At 39.0% G+C, this 23,729-nt stretch overlaps 1 protein-coding gene across 3 annotated transcripts in view; it reads right to left on the reverse strand.

Annotated features, from left to right (window-relative positions):
• Positions 1 to 23,729, reverse strand: part of ZC4H2 (zinc finger C4H2-type containing) — a 99,262-nt gene that overhangs the window by 52,028 nt on the left and 23,505 nt on the right. The window lies entirely within an intron of this gene.

Below are 23,729 nucleotides of genomic sequence, written 5' to 3' on the forward strand. Positions count from 1 at the left end.
AACCTGCAGGTTTGTTACATATGTATACGTGTGCCATGTTGGTAGGCTGCACCCATTAACTCGTCATTTAACATTAGGTATATCTCCTAATGCTATCCCTCCCCGCTCCCCCCACCCCACAACAGGCCCCAGGGTGTGATGTTCCCCTTCCTGTGTCCATGTGTTCTCATTGTTCAACTCCCACCTATGAGTGAGAACATGCAGTGTTTGGTTTTCTGTCCTTGCGATAGTTTGCTCAGAATGATGGTCTCTAGCTTCATCCATGTCCCTACAAACGACATGAACTCATCATTTTTTATGGCTGCATAGTATTCCATGGTGCATATGTGCCACGTTTTCTTAATCCACTCTATCATTGTTGGACATTTGGGTTGGTTCCAAGTCTTTGCTATTGTGAATAGTGCCGCAATAAACATACGTGTGCATGTGTCTTTATAGCAGCATGATTTATAATCCTTTGGGTATATACCCAGTAACGGGATGGCTGGGTCAAATGGTATTTCTAGTTCTAGAACCCTGAGGAATCACCACACTGACTTCCACAATGGTTGAACTAGTTTACAGTCCCACCAACAGTGGAAAAGTGTTCCTGTTTCTCCACATCCCCTCCAGCACCTGTTGTTTCCTGACTTTTTAATGATCACCATTCTAACTGGAGTGAGATGGTATCTCATTGTTGTTTTGATTTGCATTTCTCTGATGGCCAGTGATGATGAGCATTTTTCATGTGTCTTTTGGCTGCATAAATGTCTTCTTTTGAGAAGTGTCTGTTCATATCCTTCGCCCACTTTTTGATGGGTTTGTTTTTTTTTGTTGTAAATTTGAGTTCATTGTAGATTCTGGATATTAGCCCTTGAGTAGATTGCAAAAATTTTCTCCCATTCTGTAGGTTGCCTGTTCACTCTGATGGTAGTTTCTTTTGCTGTGCAGAAGTTCTTTAGTTTAACTACATCCCATTTGTCAATTTTGGCTTTTGTTGCCATTGCTTTTGGTGTTTAGACATGAAGTCCTTGCCCATGCCTATGCCCTGAATGGTATTGCCTAGGTTTTCTTCTAGAGTTTTTATGATTTTAGGTCTAACATTTAAGTCTTCAATCCATCTTGAATTAATTTTTGTATAAGGTGTAAGGAAGGGATCCAGTTTCAGCTTTCTATATATGGCTAGCCAGTTTTCCCAGCACCATTTATTAAATAAGGAATCCTTTCCTCGTTGTTTTTGTCAGGTTTGTCAAAGATCAGACAGTTGTAGATATGTGGCATTATTTCTGAGGGCTCTGTTCTGTTCCATTGGTCTATATCTCTGTTTTGGTAGCAGTACCATGCTGTTTTGGTTACTGTAGACTTGTAGTATAGTTTGAAGTCAGGTAGAGTGATGCCTCCAGCTTTGTTCTTTTGGCTTAGGATTGACTTGGGAATGCGGGATCTTTTTTGGTTCCATATGAACTTTAAAGTAGTTTTTTCCAATTCTGTGAAGAAAGTCATTGGTAGCTTGATGGGGATGGCAATGAATCTATAAATTACCTTGGGCAGTATGGCCATTTTCACGATATTGATTCTTGCTATCCATGAGCATGGAATGTTCTTCCATTTGTTTGTATCCTCTTTTATTTCATTGAGCAGTGGTTTGTAGTTCTCCTTGAAGAGGTTCTTCACATCCCTTGTAAGTTGGATTCCTAGGTATTTTATTTTCTTTGAAGCAGTTGTGAATGGGAGTTAATTTGACACCAAAAGCATAATCCATAACAGGAAAAGCTGATAAAATGGACTTTATCAACATTGAAATTTTTTTCTATGTGAAAGAAGATGAAAAGACAAGGTATACACTAGGAGAAAATATTTGAAAACTACATATTCAACAAAAGACTAGCATCTAAAATATATTAATAACCCTCAAAGTTCAACAGTAAAAACTTAATACAATTTAAACAATTGTCAAAAGATATGAAGAAACATTTCACTGAAGAGGTTATACAGATGGTAACTACATGAAAATTTCTTCAACGTCATTAGCCATTTGGGAAATGCAAATTAAGACCACAATGCAATATCGCTATAACCTATCAGAAAGACTAAAATAAAAAAATGGTGACAAAACCAAATGCTGGCAAAGATACAGAGAAACGGAGTCACTAATACATCGCAGGTGAGCACGCACAATGGTACAACCATTATGGACAATGGTTTGTCAGTTTTGTATTTTTAAAAAAGAAACATGCAACTACCACATGATCTAGTAACTGCAATCCTGGACATTTACCCCAGAAAAAAGTGAAAATTTATGTTTACAACAAACCTATACATATTTATAGTAGTTTTATTTATAATAGCCCAAAACTGAAAACAACCCATATGTTCTTCAGCAGGTGAATGTTTAAACAAATTGGTATATCCATACCATGGAATACTCCTCAACAATAAAGAAAACTATTGATACATCTGTGGGTGAATCTCCAGAGAATTATGCTGAGTAAAAAAATGTCAATCCCTAAAGGGATATGATTCTATTCATGTAACATTCTGGGAATGACAAAATCATAGAAATGGGAAACAGATTTGTGGTTACCAGAGGTTACAGAGGGAATGGTAGTGGGAGGGAAGTAGGTGTGGCTATAAAAGGGCAATATGAGGGTTCCTTGTGGTGGTGGAAATGTTCTGTATCTTGATTATATTAACGTCAATATCTTCTCTGTGGTAGTGTACTATAGTTCTGCAAGGGGTTACTATTGGGGAAAACAGAGTAAAATTTACATGAGATCTATCTGTATCATTTTTCTGCAACTGCATGTGAATCTATAATAAAAATAACAAGTTACCTAAGAAAAAATATTGTTGATCTTGATTACTGAGATTTTCAGCATTCCCTTAAAATTATGCTCAAAGCAACTACCTCCACTCACCTCACTCTAGCTTCAGCCCTGTTCCTTCTCTTTCTGTATCTCCAGGGCCTAGTGTAGACTCAGCCCTCAGTGAATTAATGCTGTACAGATGGGGAGTGAACGGCTTCCCCTCAGATGAATTATTCTCAGTCATACTATGCTCACAGAGAGAAACAATATGCCTTCTCTCCTCCTCCCCAACTTCTTTCTTTCCACTCTGGTGTTAATGATCAACTTTCAACATTTTTGAGGCTGTCTGATTTCAGTTTGGGAGCCCAAATATATAAGCAATCTTCTACCTTTTTCAGAGGCACATAGGGGCAAAGACTGCACTGAAAGGATCCTAGACCAGGCATTGAAAATCCTATTATTCAATGTAGGCTTAACAACTCATTGGATGTGGGACCTTGGACAAGGCACTTTACTTCTTGGAGCCTCGGTTTCCCATCTGCAAAAATGGGAAAATAATAATGCCTTCCTGTGAAGAAAGTATCATTACCTGGAAAATTCAGTGTAGCTGAAAGATCTGAATATTCATTTTAAATCTCCCTATCTCTGTGAAATGAAGATAAAAGAGGGAAGATATGGGAAGATGTGATGGTGATTGTATAAGAGTTTATTTAGGCATTGTGGTGCTACATTGTCACACTTATCTCCACTAGACCTAGAAGATCATCCCAGTGGTCAATACTGGTTAAGCATAGGACTTATCAGTGGTTGAAAGGCTCAAATTTATTTCTATTTTTTAAGAACCCTGACATATTACAAAGTGGAGGGGTGCAGTGGTGCGAGCCTGTAAATCCAACTACTCGGGAGGCTGAGGCAGGAGGAGTGTTTGAACCTAGAAGTTCAAGACCAGGCTGAGAAACATAGCATGACCCTGTCTCAAAATGAAACAAACAAAACTATTCTCACAGCTTGTCAGGAGTGAAAGAAAAAAAGTAGAAACATTGGTAGTTCCTCAACAAGTTAAACATAGAATTACCCATATGACTCATTAATTCTACTCCTAGGTATATACCCAAGAGAAATAAAAACATATATCCACACAAAAACTTGTATGTGAATGTTCATAGCAGCATTAACCTTAAGAGCCCAAAAAGTAGAAATGAACCCAAATACCCATCAATTGATGAGTGGATAAATAAGGTGTGGTCCGTCTTTACAATGAAACATTATTCATCCATAAAACAAATGAAGTATTGATCACATGCTAAAGCAAATGAACCTTGAAAATATGATGTTAAGTAAAAGTCAGACACAAAGGACTATATGTTTATGATTCCATTCATGTGAAATATACAGTATAGGCAAGTACATAGAGACAGAGAGTAAATTAATGGTTGCCAGGGGCTGCAGGGAGGAAAAAATTGGGAGTGACTTCTTAATGGGTATGAGGTATGAAAATGTTCAAGAATTAGATAGCCATGATGGTTCCAAAACACTGAAAATGTACTAAATTATACACTTAAAACATAACTGTATATTTTTATTGGTGAAATTTACGGTGAGTTATATCTTCATAAAAATGTCAAACCATGCCTTATTTCAGTGACAATATAAACTCTTCAGTCTCAACTTAAGACCTTTCATAAATGAGACATTCAGAGCAAATGAGCATTCTTGTTCACCTTCCCTGCCTGACTCCAATCTCCGACAGGCTCAGATTGAACATCCCTCAATCTATGTCAGCTACACGTCTGCTAAGATTGTAGCTGAATCCACTAATGCCCACATCCAGGCTCAAATATGCTCCAGTTTATAAGCTCATCAGCAAGAGTTATAATAACCTCTGCCCACTGCCTTGTGGGGTTCAGAATTTATTCACATTCTCAAACTTGGGTTTGGGTGATCCCTCACAATAGCTGAATTCCCCAAGCTTCCTTTATCCTAAGCATACCAATAATTCAGTTATCCCAGGGACCAAAACTAGTCATGTTGGTACGTCATTCCCTAACTCTGACTTGCCTGCTCTGCCTCATGGTGTGCCCAGTCTTCAGGGCTAGATTTCTGCTTTTGTCCCATCTTTTGTGCTGATGGTTTACTGTGGTTGATACCGCCAAGTTCCATTCCCTCTTTTCCTCCCACACATACCAAGCACTATCAAGGCTCATCATTCTCCATCCTGCTTTCGCCGTCTGCTAACACCCTTACTTAAGACAGATCTAATCCTTGCACCTCCTGGATGCAGACTGTGTCCTGGAGCAGAATCTTCCCAAATCCCAGGTCCTACTTCCTTGGTGATTCCTGAGTATTTCACAGGAATCTGGATCCTTGGCTGCCTGACACACCTACTAGAAAGCTAAACTTAGTGATGTCACATCAGGTATTGGACCCTGGTCCTGGGCCCCTTAACTGTCCTCTCATTAGCCAACTTCTGCAAGCAAGGCTGTTGCATCCTCCACCATAGAGTTGCAAGATTTAGCAACTATACAAGATGCCCAGTTAAATTTGAATTTCAGATAAACAACAAATACTTTTTCTGTACAAATATGTGTCGTGCAACATTTCAGACGTATTAGGTTTTTTTGTTTATGTAAAGTTCAAATTTAACGGGCATCTTGTATTTTATTTGACAACATTCCCCCAGTGGAGATGGCATCAGTTTAGCCACCTCTTCCCTTCAAGCTCCCTGTCTTGGTGTTATCACCCTGCCATTCGTGTGTTGTCTGATTTATTGATTTTAGATCTTAATCTCAGGTTTCCTAGTTGCTATGACCTGAGTCTTTGTGTCCTCCTAAAAAAATTATGTTAAAATCCTAACACCCAAGATGATGGTATTAGTAGCTGGGTCCTTTCTGAGGTGATTAGGTCAGTGTTCTTATAAAAGAGGCCAGAGAGAGGTTCATTCCGCCTCTGCCATGTAAAGTTACAGTGAGAAGACAGTCATCTATGAGGAAGCAGGCCCTCACTAGACATGGAATCTGCTAGTGCCTCAATCTTGGATTTCTCAGCCTCCAGAACCACAATAAGCAAATTTCTGTTGTTAATGAGGCACCCAGCTTATGGTACTTTGTTATAACAGTGCAAATGGAATAAGACTCTACTAATTGCTAAGGGTCTTCCTCTACCCTACTCCCCCAGAGCCTCCCCTCCTCTTCATTTTAAACCTGCCAACTCTTTATTTCAGAATAAGAAGAAGAAACGTTTGAGCACTTATGTGCAAACACTCTGCCTGGTGCTTTACCTGCAGTCTTTCATTTCATCGTCAAGGCAGTTGTTAGTTCAACTCTCGTTTTACAGATGAGGAAACTCAGATGCAAATAGGTGAAGTAAATTTGCCAAAACCACTTACTAAATGGCAGAATCAAGATCCTACTTAGGTGTTTTTTCATGTGTCTAAGATAATTATTTCCTATGAAAAAGGTCTATATCAGAATTTTAAAATGTTTGTGTCTCCACTTAAAAAAATGCCTCAAGTATTTTATTTTGCCAGTTATGGAAACATAACTTCACTTTTGCATGATGATTCATCATTAAATAATAAGTAACTTTCATTGAGTGATTAATATAGCCTAGGCACTGTTAACCCTTTACAGGCATTATTAGTATGATTCTCACAACAATGCTATGAATTAGGCTCTATCATTATTCTCATTTTTAAAGCGGCAGAAACAGAGTCACAGAGAGGTAATGTAACTAGTCAAGGTCACCAAGTTCATAAGTGACACAGCAAGGGTCAAAGCCAGGCAATCTGACTACAGAGCTCATGTGTTGACCACTATGCAATGCTTTATATAAACAAGTCAAATAAAACAAGTCAAATAAAACAAGTCAAATAAAAATTATATCTATATTGTTCAAATTAGGATATTCTTAGGGATCCATGAAAAGTTTTGCTTTATATTATTCAAGTTTCAGGAACCCTGCACTCTTTTTTTACTTCCAATTTGTTCCTGTTAACTTTACCATTTCCAGCCTTTGAACTTCATGGTTGAAAGTCAGGTTCAGGAATTCATTTCACAATCATGAATTATTATTTGTGATATACTTTTTGTGCTCTGCTTGGCTTTTTTATTTACTGAAGCAACATTGTGGTGTTAAAGCAACAGAATTTCAACAAATACTTATGGTAGATTCTTTAACAGTTTAAAGGTGGCCCAGTAGTAGGTGAAAATATTAGAATCTTAATCCTAGTCCCTTATTTGTCTCTCACCTTCTTCCACAAAAAGATTTTCATGCAGTTTACAGAGATACACACATTGCAAAACAAACAAACAAAAAAACAAAGAAAATGAAAGAGTAAAGAGGGACAAATGGGAAATAAAAGCATAAAGTAAGATACATACAGAAGTAGAACTAGAAAACAAAATCTTACATAACTGCTAGTGGTAGCCACAAATCTATCTCAGAGCTTCTTAACAGCCAAAGTCAGAAGGAAATTACAAAATCAGTCATGCTTTTCTAGGATTCATGGGGAAAAAAGCAAATCAGTTTCACAGAATCCCCTTGTCATTAAAAAAAAAAAAAAAGATTTTCTAGGTAATATCAGGAAAATGGCAGAGTAAACAACTCCATTCCCATCCCTCTACAGGAATATTTAAAAAGAAGCAGAAACTGTCAGAATCAACTTTATCAGGCTCTCAAAAAGAGTGGTTTATAGTAGCTGAGAACATGCCAAATCAAGAAAAAGGCAACTTTAAAATGGTAGGATATCTTGTGATGTTTTTACTTGCTTTTGCCCCACTGCCTCTCAAGCTTAGCAGTGGTCTTTTGTTTTGTTTTGTTGAGATGGGGTCTCACTCTGTCACTCAGGCTGGAGTGCAGTCTATGCCTCACTGCATCCTATGCCTCCTGGGCTAAAGTGATCCTCCCACCTCAGCTTCCCCAGTAGCTGGGACCACAGGCATGTGCCACCATGCCTGGCTAATTTTTGTATTTTGGGTAGAGACAGGGTTTCGCCATATTGCCCAGGCTGGTCTCGAACTCCTGAGCTCAAGCCATCCATCTGCCTTGGCCTCCCAAAGTGCTGGGATTACAGGCGTGAGCCACCACATCAGGCCTTAGGTACACTTAGCTACATCTTGAAGATGGCAGCTACACGCTCAGTGTGGAACACTGGACTCTGGTTCTTGAAGAAGCATAGCAGACCTCACATGCAAACTATTTTCTAACTGTCTGGGGGCTGCCTGAAGGAATGATGCAAGGTGCTCTTTTGTGCTTTACCTACCTTGGAATCCTCTCAGGGCAGAAAACTTGTGAGCATTGCTTACAAATATCGTAAAGCAAGGCAAATAAACAACACGAAGATGCTTGAGGCAAAAGATTAGCAATGAAATATGCAACAGGTCTGGGAGAAAAATCTGGGGGAGTTTGCTTGGGAAATCAGGGCATTCAAAGTATCTGTATATGAAATAATTTAGAGAGCCACACTTATGCCCAAGACAAGATGCATACTCAAAAAAAAAACCTGATAAGAGCACAGATTTCCACTGTGGGCTGATCCCTAGGCTCAGTGTTCAAAGGCTAAGATCAGGCTAAGTGATGAAGGAGCGGCCCAGCATAGAAAACTTGTAAAGACAGAAATAGGTGAATTTTTTGTTTGTTTGTTTTAGCTCTTGGAATTCAAGGAAATATGTCAAAACCATAGGTGAACACAAGCTAAGAAACAGAAACTTCAGTAACCACAGACAAGAAATACAGTATCTGCAAAAATAGGAAAAGTAATGAAACAGGCTATTACAGTGTTAAAAAAAAAAACCCACCCAACTCTGAGAAAGAGAAATAATCAGATTTCCAGAGTTACCACATTATAATATCCAAATGTCCAGTTTTCAACAAAAAAGCACAAGTCACAAAAAATAAACAGGAAAAGAAGCCTTATTCAAAAAGAAAATAAACAGACAGAAACCATCCCTGAGGAAGCAACAAAGACTTTAACACAACTGTCATAAATATGCTAAAAGAACTAAAGGAAACCATGAGCAATGAACTAAAGGAAATCAGTAAACAATGTATGAACAAAATCAAAATATTCATATAGGAATATTAACTTTAAAAAGGAACCAAACAGATTTTTAAGCTGAAAAGTACAATAACTGAGATAAAAAAAATTCACTACACGGGTTCAGTAGAAAATTTGAGCAGGCAGAAGCCAGAATCAGCAAACCTGAAGATAGGACAACTGGAAGTACCCAGTCCTAAGAACCACAAACAGAAAATAATAGAGAACGGTGAATAGAGCCTAAGGGACCTGTGGTACACCATTAAGTGGACCAACATACAAATTTGGGAATCCCAGAATGAAAAAAGAGAGAGAGAGAAATGGTAGAAATAATATTTCAAGAAATAATGACTGAATACTTCCAAAATTTGATGAAAGGCATGATTCTATACATCCCATAAGCTCAACAAATTCCAAATATGATAAATTCAAAGTGAAACAAACTGACACATACTGTAATCAAATTGTTGAAAACCAAAGACAAAGAGATAATCTTGAAAGCAACAAGAGAAAAGCAACTCATTCTGTATATGGGATCCTCAATAAAATTAACAGCTGATTCTCATCGGAAACCATGGAGGCCAGAAGGCAGTGGGAAAACATATTTAAAGTGCTAAAAGAAAAAATTGTTAATCAAGAATTTTATATTTGACAAAACTATACTTTAAGGATGATGGCACTATCAAGACACACCCAGATGAACAAAAGGTGAGGGAATTCATTAACACTGGACCACCCCTATAAGAAAACATATAGGAAGTCCTTCAGGTTGAAATAAAAGAAAACTAGGCAGTAACTCAAAACCATATGAAGAAATAAAGATTTCTGGTAAAGGTAACCAAACAGGCAAATCTAACAGCCAATAATATCTTATTTTTGGTTTCTAACACTTCTTTTTATTTTCTACATGATTTAAGAGACAAACTCGTAAAAAGAATTATAAATCTCTTATTGGTCACACAATATACATAGAAGTAATTTGTGACAACAACATAAAGTGTGGGGCAAAGATATATAGTGGCATTTTTTTTTTTGAGACAAGGTCTTGACCTATTGCCCAGGATGGAGTGCAGTGGCACAATCACAGGTCATTGCAGCCTCGATCACCTAGGTGCGGGTGTTCTTCCCAACTCAGCCTTCTGAGTAGCTGGGACTACAGGCACGGCAGGACCACACCACCATGGCTGGCGAATATATTCTTTTTTGGCAGAGATAGGGATTTCACCATATTGCTCAGGCTAGTCTCAAACTCCAGGGTTCAAGCAATCTGCCTGGCTCAGCCTTCCAAAATACTGAGATTACATGTGTGAGCAACTGTGCCTAGCCAAGTAGCATTTTTTGTAGGCTATTAAAGTTAAATTAGTATCAATTCAAACTAAATTGTTATAAATTTAGGTTGATAAATGTAATCTACATGGTAACCATAAAATATCTAAAAGTATAAACAAGAGGCAATGAGAAGGCAATAGAAACTGTGCATGCAAAAAAGTCAACTAAACACACAGAAGAGGCAGTAATGGGGGAAATGAGGGACAAAAAAGATATAAGACATACAGAAAGCAAATAGCAGAATGGCAGAAGTAAACACAAAATATAAATAAATTAAACTCTCAATGAAAAGGCAGAGATTGGCAGAATGTATTTACAAACACGATTCAATTACATGCTGTCTACAAGAGAATTCCTTTAGATCTAAACATGCAACCATACTGAAAATGAAAAGATGGAAAATATATTCCATCCAAATAATATCCAAGAGAGAGCTGGTGTGGCTATACTAATGTCAGACAAAATAGACAATAATACTTCTATTATAAGAGAAAAACTAGGATATTATACATTGAGAAAAAGGTCAGAAATATATTCCAATTATAAACATATCCACACCAAACAATAGAACCTCAAAACATATGAAGCAAACACTGACAGAGTTGCTAAATTTGTGGCCTAACATATCATCTATCCTCAAAAATATGTGCACTTGAGAAAAATGTGTGTGCTATTGTTGTTGTGTAGTGTTCTGCACATGTTAGATCTAGTTTGTTGTGTTAAGTCCTCTATATCCTTACTTATCTTCTGTCTGGTTGTTCTATCAATTATTGAGAGTGGGATATTAAAGTCTCCAATTATTTTTATAGAATTATCTATTTTCTTCCTTCAATTTTATCAGTTTTTACTTCATATATTTTGATGATCCATCATTAAGTATATAAATTTTATAATTTTATATTGGCTATATTAAATGCTTTATTAATATATAATATTTTTCTTTGTCTCTTATAATCATTTTTTTAAATTGATTTTGTCTGATATTAGCATAACCAATCCTGATCCCTTTGAATTACTATTTGCATTTAATATGAATATTATTCCATCCTTTCATTTTTTTATTTGTGTCTTTGGATTGAAAGTGAGTCTCCTGTAGACAGCATACAGTTGGATTATGTGTTTTTTTTTGTTTTTGTTTTTGTTTTTGTTTTGTTTTTTAAATCTATTCTGCCAATCTTTGTCCTTTGATTAAAAAGTTGAATCTGTTTGCATTTAAAGTAATTACTGGGGTGGCTGGCAAGATGGCTGAGCAGGAACATCTCCGGTCTGCAGATCCCAGTGAGATCAACGCAGAAGGCGGGTGATTTCTGCATCTCCAACTGAGGTACATGGCTCATCTCACTGGGACAGGTTAGACACTGTGTGCAGCCCACCACAGAGGGTGAGCTGAAGCAGGGTGGGGTATTGCCTCACCCAGGAAGCACAAAGGGTTGGGGAACTCACTCTCCTAGCCAAGGGAAGCCCTGAGGGACTGTGCCTTGAAGAATGGTGCATTCCGGCACAGATACTATGCTTTGCCCATGATCTTCGCAACCTGCAGACAGGAGATTCCCTCGGGTGCCTATGCCACCACGGCCTGGATTTCAAGCACAAAACTGGGTGGCTGTTTGGGCAGACACTGAGCTAGCTGCAGGAGCTTTCTTTTCATACCCCAGTGGCTCCTGGAACGCCAGCAAGACAGAACCATTCATTCCCCTGGAAAGGGGGCTGAAGCCAGGAAGCCAAGTGGTCTAGCTCAGCAGATCCCACTTCCATGGAGTCCAGCAAGCTAAGATCCACTGGCTTGAAATTCTCACACCAGCACAGCAGTCTGAAGTCGACCTGGGGCTCTCGAGCTTGGTAGGGGGACGGGCATCCACCATTACTGAGGCTTGAGTAGGCACTTATCCCCTCACAGTGTAAATAAATACTCCAGCACGTTCAAACTGGGCAGAGCCCACCGCAGCTTGACAAAGCCTCCGTAGCAAGACTGCCCTTCTAGATTCCTCCTCTCTGGGCAGGGCATTTCAGAAAGAAAGGCAGCAGCCCCAGTCAGGGGCTTATAGATAAAACCCCCATCTCCCTGGGACAGAGCACCTGGTGGAAGGGGCGGTTGTGGGCACAGCTTCAGCAGACTTAAACGTTCATGCCTGCCAGCTCTGAAGAGAGCAGCACATCTCCAAGCACAGCATGTGAGCTCTGCTTAAGGGATAGACTGCTTCCTAAAGTGGGTCCCTAACCTGCATGCCTCCTGACTGGGAGAAATCTCCCAGCAGGCGCCAACAGACACCTCATAAAGGAGAGCTCCGGCTGGCATCTGGTGGGTGCCCCTCTAGGAAGAAGCTTCCAGAGGAAGGAACACACAGCAGTCTTTGCTCTTCCGCAGCCTCTGCTGGTGACACCCAGGCAAACAGGGTCTGGAGTGGATCTCCAGCAAACTCCAGCAGAGGGGCCTGACTGTTAGAAGGAAAACTAAGAAAAAGAAAGGAATAGCATCAACATCAACAAAAAAAGGACGTCCTGGCAGAAATCCCATCAGAAGGTCACCAACATCAAAGACCAAAGGTAGATAAATCCATAAAGATGAGGAAACACCAGCGCAAAAAGTCCGAAAATCCCAAAACCCAGGATGCCCCTTCTCCTCCAAAGAATCACAACTCCTCTTCAGCAAGGGAAACAAACCAAACAAGAATGATTCTGATGAACTGAGAGAAGTAGGCTTCAGAAGGAGGGTAATAACAAACTCCTCCAAGTGAAAGGAGCATGTTCTAACCTTATACAAGAGAGCTAAAAACCTTGGGAAAAGGTTAGACGAATTGCTAACTAGAATAACCAGTTTAGAGAAGAACATGAATGACCTGATGGAGATGAAAAACACAGCACGAGAACTTCATGAAACATACACAGGTATCAATAGCTGAGTTGATCAGCAGAATAAAGTATATCAGAGACTGAAGATCAACTCAATGAAATAAAGCATGAAGACAAGATTAGAGAAAAAAGAATGAAAAGGAATGAATAAAGCCTCCAAGAAATATGGGGCTATGTGAAAAGACCAAACTTACATTTGATTGGTGTACCTGAAAGTGATGGGGAAAATGGAGCCAAATTGGTAAACGCTCTTCAAGATATTATCTAGGAGAACTTCCCCAACCTAGCAAGACAGGCCAACATTCAACTTCCAGAAAAAAAGAGAACACCACCAAGATATTCCTTAAGAAGAGTAACCAGAAGACACATAATCATCAGATTAACCAAGGTTGAAACAAAGGAAAAAATGTTAAGGGCAGCCAGAGAGAAAGGTCAGGTTACCCACAAAGGGAAGCCCATCAGACTAACAGCAGATCTCTCTGCAGGAACCCTAGAAGCCAGAAGATTGTAGGGTTATTGGGGGCCAATATCCAACATTCTTAAAGAAAAGAATTTTCAACCCAGAATTTCATATCCAGCCAAACTAAGCTTCATAAGCAAAAGGGAAGTAAAATCCTTTACAGACAAGCAGTGCTGAGAGATTTTGTCACTACTAGGCCTGCCTTACAAGAGATCCTGAAGGAAGCACTAAACATGGAAAGGAAAAACTGTACTAATCACTGCAAAAACATACCAAATTGTAAAGACCATCAACACTATGAAGAAACTGCATCAACTAATGGGCAAAATAACCAGCTAGCATCATAATGACAGTATCAAATTCACACATAACAATATTAACCTTAAATGTAAATGGGTTAAATGCCCCAATTAAAAGAAACAGAATGGCAAATTGGATAAAAAGTTAAGCTTATTGATGTGTGATATTCAGGAGACCCATCTTATGTGCAAAGACACACATAGGCTCAAAATAAAGGGATGGAGGAATATTTACCAAGCAAATTGAAAGCAAAAAAAAAAAAGCAGGGGTTGCAATCCTAGTCTCTGATAAAACAAATTTTAAAACAATAATTATCAAAAAGACAAAGAAGGGTGTTACATAATGGTAAAGTGATCAATAAAACAAGAAGAGCTAACTATCCTAAATATATATGCACCCAATACAGAAGCACCGAGTTTCATAAAGCAAGTTCTTAGAGACCTAAAAAGAGACTTAGACTCCCACACAATAATAGTGGGAGACTTTAACACCCCACTGTCAATATTAGACAGAGCAAAGAGCCAGATAATTAACAAGAATATTCAGGACTTGAACTCAGCTCTAGACCAAGTGGAACTAATAGACATCTATAGAATTCTCCACCCCAATTCAACAGAATATACATTCTTCTCACCAACACACCACACCACACTTATTCTAAAATTGACCACATAATTGGAAGTAAAACACTCCTGAGCAAATGCAAAAGAATGGAAACCATAACAAACAGTCCCTCAGACTGCAGTGCAATCAAATGAGAACTCAGGATTTAAAAACTCACTCAAAACTGCAAAACTGCCCCCGCCCGGCCAGCCGCCCCATCCAGGAGGGAGGCGGGGGATCAGCCCCCACCTGGCCAGCCGCCCCGTCCAGGAGGGAGGCGGGGGGTCAGCCCCCGCCCGGCCAGCCGCCCCGTCCGGGAGGGAGGCGGGGGGTCAGCCCCTGCCCGGCCAGCCACCCCGTCCAGGAGGGAGGCGGGGGGTCAGCCCCTGCCTGGCCAGCCGCCCCGTCCGGGAGGGAGGCGGGGGGTCAGCCCCTGCCCGGCCAGCCACCCCGTCCAGGAGGGAGGTGGGGGGTCAGCCCCTGCCCGGCCAGCCACCCCGTCCGGGAGGGAGGTGGGGGGTCAGCCCCTGCCTGGCCAGCCGCCCCGTCCGGGAGGTGGGGGGCGCCTCCGCCTGGCTGCCGCCCTGTCCGGGAGGTGGGGGGCGCCTCTGCCAGGCCGCCCCTTCTGGGAAGTGAGGAGCCCCTCTGCCCGGCCGCCACCCCGTCTGGGAGGTGTACCCGACAGCTCATTGAGAACGGGCCATGATGACGATGGCAGTTTTGTCGAATAGAAAAGGGGGAAATGTGGGGAAAAGATAGAGAAATCAGATTGGTGCTGTGTCTGTGTAGAAAGAAGTAGACATAGGAGACTCCATTTTGTTCTGTACTAAGAAAAATTCTTCTGCCTTGGGATGCTGTTGATCTATGACCTTACCCCCAACCCGGTGCTCTCTGAAACATGTGCTGTGTCCACTCAGGGTTAAATGGATTAAGGGCGGTGCAAGATGTGCTTTGTTAAACAGATGCTTGAAGGCAGCATGCTCGTTAAGAGTCATCACCACGCCCTAATCTCAAGTACCCAGGGACACAAACACTGCGGAAGGCCCCAGGGTCCTCTGCCTAGGAAAACCAGAGACCTTTGTTCACTTGTTTATCTGCTGACCTTCCCTCCACTATTGTCCTATGACCCTGCCAAATCCCCCTCTGCGAGAAACACCCAAGAATAATCAATAAAAAAAAAAAGAAAAATAATGCAATATTTGGGATATATTTATAATAAAAAAATTCATTGTCAGAAATTCAAAAAAAAAAACTGCAAAACTACATGGAAAATGAACAATCTGCTCCTGAATGACTACTGGGTAAATAACGAAATTAAGGCAGAAATAAATAAGTTCTTTGAAACCAATGAGAAAAAAGACAATGTACCAGATTCTCTAGGACAAAGCTAAAGCAATGTTCAGAGGGAAATTTATAGCACTAAATGCCCACATCAGACAGTGGGAAAGATCTAAAATCAAACACTAACAACACAATGAAAACAACTAGAAAAGCAAGAGCAAACAAATTCAAAAGCTAGCATAAGACAAGAGATAACTAAAGTCAGAGCAGAACTGAAAGAGATAGAGACACGAAAAACCCTGCAAAAAATCAATGAATGAAGAAGCTGGTTTTTTGAAAAATTAACAAAATAGATACACTGCTAGCAAGACTAATGAAGAAAAAAGAGAAGAATGAAACAGACATAATAAAAATGATAAAGGGGGGCCGGGCGTGGTGGCTCATGCCTGTAATCCCAGCACTTTGGGAGGCTGAAATGGGCAAATCCCGAGGTCAGGAGATTGAGATCATCCTAGCTAACATGGTGAAACCCCGTCTCTATTAAAAATACAAGAAATTAGCCAGGCAAGGTGGCGGGTGCCTGTAGTCCCAGCTACTTGGGAGGCTGAGGCAGGAGAATGGCATGAACCCCGGAGGCAGAGCTTGCAGTAAGCCAAGATCGCACCACTGCACTCCAGCCTGGGTGACAGAGTGAGACTCTGTCTCAAAAAAAAAAAAAATTATAAACGGGATATAACCACCAATCCCACAGAAACACAAACTAACACCAGAGAATACTATAAACACCTCTATGCAAATAAACTAGAAAATCTAGAAGAAATGAATAAATTCCTGGACACATACACACTTCCAAGACTAAACCAGGAAGAAGTTGAATCCCTGAATAGACCAATAGCAAGTTCTGAAATTGAGGCAGTAATTAATAGCCTACCAACCAAAAAAAGCCCAGGATGGATTCACAGCCTAATTCTACCAGAAGTACAAAGAGGAGCTGGTACCATTCTTTCTGAACCTATTCCAAACAGTAGAAATAGAGGGACTCCTCCATAACTCATTTTAAGAGGCCAACATCATCCTGATACCAAAACCTGGCACAGACACAAGAATAAAAGAAAATGTCGGGCCAATATCCCTGATGAACATCGATGCAGAAAACCTCAATAAAATACTGACAAACCGAATCCGGAAGCACATCAAAAAGCTTATCCACCACAATCAAGTTAACTTCATCCCTGGGATGCAAGGACGGTTCAACATATGCAAATCAATAAACGTAATCCATCACATAAACAGAACCAATGACAACAACCAGATAATTAACTCAATAGATGCAGAAAAGGCCTTTGATAAAATTCAACATGGCTTCATGCTAAAAACTCGCAATAGTGTAGGTATTGATGGAACATATCTCAGAATAATAAGATCTATTTATGACAAACCCACATCCAATATTGTACTATATGGGCAAAAGCTGGAAGTATTCTCTTTGAAACCTGGCATAAGACATGAATATCCTCTCTCACCACTCCTATTCAACATAGTATTGGAAGTTCTGGCCAGGGCAATCAGGCAAGAGAAAGAAATAAAGCGTGTTAAATAGGAAGAGAGGAAGTCAAATTGTCTCTGTTTACAGATGACATGATTGTATATTTAGAAAACCCCATCATCTCAGCCCCAAATCTCCTTAAGCTGATAAGCAACTTCAGCAAAGACTCTGGATACAAAATTAGTGTGCAAAAATCACAAGCATTCCTATACAACAATAAAAGACACACAGAGAGCCAAATCATGAGTGAACTCCCATTCACAATTGCTACAAAGAGATTAAAATACCTAGGAATAAAACTTCAAAGGGATGTGAAGGACCTCTTCAAAGAGAACTACAAACCACTTCTCAGGGAAATAAGAGAGGATACAAACAAATGGAAAAACATTCTATGCTCATGGATAGGAAGAATAAATATCGTGAAAATGGCCATACTGCCCGAAGTTATTTATAGATTCAATGCTACCCCCATCAAGCTACCATTGACTTTCTTCAAAGAATTGGAAAAAACTACTTTAAATTTCATATGGAACCAAAAAGAGCCCTCATACCCAAGACAATTATGAGCAAAAAGAACAAAGCTGGAGGCATCACGCTACCTGACTTCAAACTATACTACAAGGCTACAGTAACCAAAGCAGCATGATACTGGTACCAAAACAGATATATAGACCAATGGAACAGAACAGAGGCCTCAGAAATAATGCCACACATCTAGAACCATCTGATTTTTGAAAAACCTGACACAAGCAAGCAATGGGAAAAGGATTCCCTATTTAATAAATGGTGTTGTGAAATCTGGCTAGCCATATGCAGAAAACTGAAATTGGACCCCTTCCTTACACCTTATACAAAAATTAACTCAAGATGGATTAAAGACTTAAGCATTAGACCTAAAACCATAAAAACCCTAGAAGAAAACCTAGGCAATGCCATTCAGGACATAGGCACAGGCAAAGACTTCATGACTAAAACACCAAAAGCAATGGCAACAAAAGCCAAATTTGACAAATGTTATCTAATTACACTAAAGAGCTTCTGCACAGCAAAGGAAACTATCATCAGAGTGAACAGGCAATCTACAGAATGGGAGAGTATTTTTGCAATCTGTCCATCTGACAAAGGGCTAATATACAGAATCTACAAGGAACGTAAACACATTTAGAAAAAAAAAAAGCAACCCTATTAAAAAGTGGGTGAAGGAGATGAACAGAAACTTCTCAAGGGAAGACATTTATGCAGCCAACAAACATATGAAAAAAAGGCTCATCATCACTGGTCTTCAGAGAAATGCAAATCAAAACCACAATGAGATACCATCTCACTCCAGTTAGAATGGTGATCATTAAAAAGTCAGGAAACAACAGATGCTGGAGAGGATGTGGAGAAACAGGAATGCTTTTACAGTGTTGAGGTGAGTGTAAATTAGTTCAACCATTGTGGAAGACAGTGTGGCGATTCCTCAAGGATCTAGAAGCAGAAATACTGTTTTACCCAGCAATTCCATTACTGGGTATATACCCAAAGCATTATAAATCATTCTACTATAAAGACGCATGCACACGTATATTTATTGCAGCACTATTTACAATAGCATAGACTTGGAACCAACCCAAATTCCCATCAATGAAAGACTGGATTAAGAAAATGTGGCATATATACACCATGGAATACTATGCAGCCATAAAAAAGGATGAGTTCATGTCCTTTGTAGGGACATGGATGAAGCTGGAAACCATCATTCTCAGCAAACTATTGCAAGGACAAAAAACCAAACACTGCATGTTCTCACTCACAGGTGGGAACTGAACAATGAGAACACTTGGACACAGGAAGGGGAACATCACACATCAGGGTCTGTCATGGGGTGGTGGGAGGGGGGAGGGATAGCATTAGGAGATATACCTAATGTAAATGATGAGTTAATGGGTGCAGCACACCAACATGGCACATGTATACATACGCAACAAACCTGCACGTTGTGCACATGTACCCTAGAACTTAAAGTATAATAACTAAAAAAAGAATTTTTCAACTTCATTATAATCTTATGGGGCGACCTTTGCATGTGCAGTTGACCAAAACATCATTATGCAGCATATAACTGTATTTTAAACTGCTTTTCAATTTTAAACAGCAAAAGTAGACACTTTGTGAAAAATTAGTACCTACTAGCTTTGTCTCCTCTCTCCTTAACAATTTTCCAGTTACATGATATTTATTTTATCCAGATTTGAAATATTTGCCTTTTATTCTGTAATCATAATTTCCATAGTTGTTTAGTATTAGTAAAGTTACATATTTAAACCAGCTATACTTTACTAAAATGTAAGTTTCATGCAGGCATGCTGAGTTATTTGCTTTGTTCACTGATGTATCTGAAGTGTCTCGAAGAATGTCTGGCACATAGTAGGCACTAATAAATACTTGTTGTTCAAAAAAAAAAAAGACAACTGTTTTAAAGTCTTTGTCTGATATACCTGCCACCAGATCTTTCTGAGGGACAGTTTCTGTTTATTTATTCGTTTCCTTTAAAAAGGGCCATTCTTTGTATGCCTTGTGATTTATCATTGAAAAGTGGACATTTGAATCTAGTAATGTTGGTAACTCTGAAAAGCAGATTGTCTCCCTTACCTAGGGTTTTCTAGTTTTTGTTACTGTTTTTATTTATTGCTTTGAAGTTTTTATTGTTGTAGACTGTCTCTATGCCAAGTATCAGCCTGAAGTGTAAATCTAAAGTCTTCATGGGTAATTTCTGAGCTTTGCCCTGGGCAGGCACAGTCATTTTCTAATTTTCCTCATATATACAGTTGTTTTTGAATGTCCCAGTCTTTAATATCTGGCTCTGAAGAGGGGAAAAAGAGAAAAGTAACAGGGGAAAATAAAAAGGGTGCCAGCCCTTCAAACTTCTTGGAAGTCACTGCAGCCAGAGGAGAAGGGACTTGTAACAAATGGGGAGGTGCAACAATAATGCCTTCTGGCTTCTTTGTACCTCTGTGATCAGAAGAATCAATCACTCTTCAATAAATGGTGCTGGGAAAATGGGATATCCATATGCAGATGAATGAAACTAGACCCCTATCTCTCACCATATACAAGAATCAAAATCAAATTAAATGGGATTAAATATTCAAATATAAGACCTGAAACTATGAAAGCATTAGAAGAAAACACTGGATAAACACTCCAGAACATTGGTTTGGGCAAGCTTTTCTTGAGTAAGGCCCCAAAAGCTCAGGTGACCAAAACAAAAATGGACAAACTGGATCACATCAAGCTAAAAAGCTTCTGCACCGCAATGGAAACAATCAACAAAGTGAAGAGACAACACATAGAATGGGATAAAATATTTGCAAAGTACCTATCTGATAAGGGATTAATAACCAGAATACGTAAGGAGTTCAAAAAACTTAATAGGAAAACAACAACAACAAATAATCTGATTAAAAAATAGGCAAAATAAGTGAAAAGAAAATTTTCAGAAGACACGAACAGCCAACAGATACAAAAAAAAATGCTCAACATCACTATTTATCAGAGAAATGGAAATCAAAACTACGATGAGATTTTGTCTCACCCCAGTTAATATGGCTTTTATCTAAAAGATAGGCAATAATGGATGCTGGTGAGGATGTGAAGAAAGGAGAACCCCTGTACACAGTTGGTAGAAATGTAAATTAGTACAGCCACCATGGAGAACAATATGCAAGTTCCTCAAACAACTAAAAATAGAACTACCATATGATTGGGCAATCCCAATGCTGAGTATACATCCAATACAAAGGAAATCCATACATCAAAGAGATAGCTGCCGTCCCATGTTTACTGGAGCACTATTCACAATAGCCAAGCTACGGAATCAAACTAAGTGTCTATCAACAGATGAATGTATAAAGAAAATGTAGTACATACACACAATGAAATATTATTCAACCATAAAAAAGAATGAAATCATGTTATTTGCAACAACCTGGATGGAACTGGTGGCCATTATGTTAAGTGAGGTAAGTCAGGCATAGAATGATAAATATAACATTTTCTCACTAATATATGGGAGGTAAAAAAATTGAACTCATGGAGATAGAGTAGAATGATGGTTACCAGAGGCTTGGAAGGGTAGTGGGGAGGTTGGGATAAAGATGGGATTGTTAATGAGTACAAAAATACAGTTAAACAGAAGGAATAAGATCTAGTGTTTGGTAGCACAATAGGGTGACTATTGTTAACAATAATTTATTGTATATCTCAATATAACTAAAAGAGTAGAATTAAAATGTTCCTAAAACAGAGAGATGATAAATGTTTGAGGTGATGGACACCACAATTGCCCTGACTTGACCATTACACATTTTACGATAGTATTAAAACATCATATGTACTCCATAAATATGTACAACTATTATGTATCCATAATAATTTACAATATTTTATTTTTTATAAAGTAATTCGCAATACAAGCAAAGTTCTCCAATATTTGGAAGACAAGGTCCTTTTTGTGCCCTGCAGACTCCCACAAGCTCTTTGCAAGCTACTTCAGGAACACAGGGCACAGCTGCCTGCCACACAGATGAGTGCAGGGAGAATGGGTAGCTGCTACTGTGCTAAGACCTGAAATTGACCCAAATTAACTGCACCTTACTGTCCAAGCCTTCTCTCAGAAGTTGCAAGCCTTCAATGGACTCCAGAGTTTGAAAATAGTTACTATCAGGCAGACTCTGCCAGTGCAACTGCTGTCTAGGTGGGGAGACAGATTCGTGATGCTTTCCACTCCACCATTGCCCCAGAATCCTCTATCCTGTGCCAACTATCTTTTCAAGGATATTTGTATAGCAAACAATCTTGGAAAACAGAGATAGTGTCTTCATTCAGAGCATAGAAGGTTTGCTTATTCTTCAGTATAATAAAGGTAATGTTTCCCTGCAAAGCAAAAGTCTGGCAGGTTTGTTTGCTGTGTATTATGAAAGATTCAGGTTCCCTAAGTTCAGGGTTCTTCAGCATGGCACAAATCCACTGCATGTGCATCCATACACCTGGGCCCTTTTAAATTACTCCTGTGAGACTTGGGTGGCAAGGGTAACCAACATAAATGTGATGTTTATGGTACTTGCTGTGCTGTAAGTAATAAAGTCCTTTGTCTTTGACCCAGGAGCGTCATATCTTCAATCAGCACCAATGAAACTGTGTCAGCCTAACCTGTTGTCTTGCACATAGGGTAAAATCTCATACTCTCCAGAGTTCCTGACACTACATAACCTAGGTAGGAATGCCTGGAGCAGTCACATTTAATGCCAGAATTTGTGAAGACAAAGGAACATATTGAGAATTATTGAACTCACATTCTTGAATAAAGACAATGACTTTTTACTATCTATTAGCCTAAACTAATATATAAAACAACCATAAAAAGGATGCATCAACTTCCAAGTGCCCACCACTCACAAATTAGGATAAACCTTTAGTTTCTCTTTTGGTCTTTTTTAAATTTCTCTTCACTCTGGTTCTGTTGGTCTCCACAATGGAATTGTCTATTTTCTTAATCGAAGACCCTTATTGTTTGTGTTTCTGCTCACATGTGTAATGGACATCTTATTTTCAATCTGCACACTCAGATGTGCAAACATTGTAACTTTACTTACAATCAAACTTAGTACTACCTCAAGTCTGCTTCCTGTCCAGTGACAGAAAACTTAGCCTAGTAAAGTCCAGATATATTAAGTCACATTAGGGCTTTTCTCAGTTATACTCAAATAATTCAGGACTTTCAAATCTTTTTTTTTCTTTGGGATTGACTTAAATTCCCATAAGGAATATTTCCAATCTTTTTTGGGATTCCACTTCTATTGAAGCTATCCCATAGTAGAGGAAGGGTGGGATTAGGGGATGAGGTACTTTGTAAAAGAGCCACAAATTAGTTTTTATTCCTCCCCAAATCTCTCCTCTTAGTGGAGCTCAGACGAGCTTTATCTTTTAGACTGAGTATGTCAGTAAGATTTTTTCCAAAATATTTCTTAAGCCACATAAAATAATTAGGGAAAAGACCACATGTTCCTTTATTGACATATTTTAGAATATGTGTTTCTTTAAATATATTCAGTAAAACCTAATTTAAAGCCAATATGATGAACTTTTTGTTGATAGGACATGGAGAGATTATTTAATATAAATACAGAATTTATTTTCATAGTTACTATTTTCAAACTGTTATTTCAATTATTGAAAGTAGTATTTGATTATACCTGCATAAACTCAGAAAAATTTAAAAATTTAGATAACCTCTTTGGTGAATTAGTTTTTTCAGCTTAATGCTGAGGCTTTCAGAATAAATGAGATTTAAGTTGGATCTTGAGTTGGTAGCCGAGAAACAGAATAAACAGTCTTTTTCTTCTAAGGTTTAGATAAAAACAAACAAACAAACAAACAAACAAACTTCATCATGCCAAGCATAAGGCAAAGAGCTTTTCTACAAATGTTGATAGTTTTGTTCCTCACTATAATTCTATGATAGGTATTATTATCCTTATATCACTGTTGAGGAAGCCG

The sequence above is a fragment of the Gorilla gorilla genome, chromosome X, assembly GCF_029281585.2.
Source record: "Gorilla gorilla gorilla isolate KB3781 chromosome X, NHGRI_mGorGor1-v2.1_pri, whole genome shotgun sequence".
NCBI classification, from domain to species: domain Eukaryota; kingdom Metazoa; phylum Chordata; class Mammalia; order Primates; family Hominidae; genus Gorilla; species Gorilla gorilla.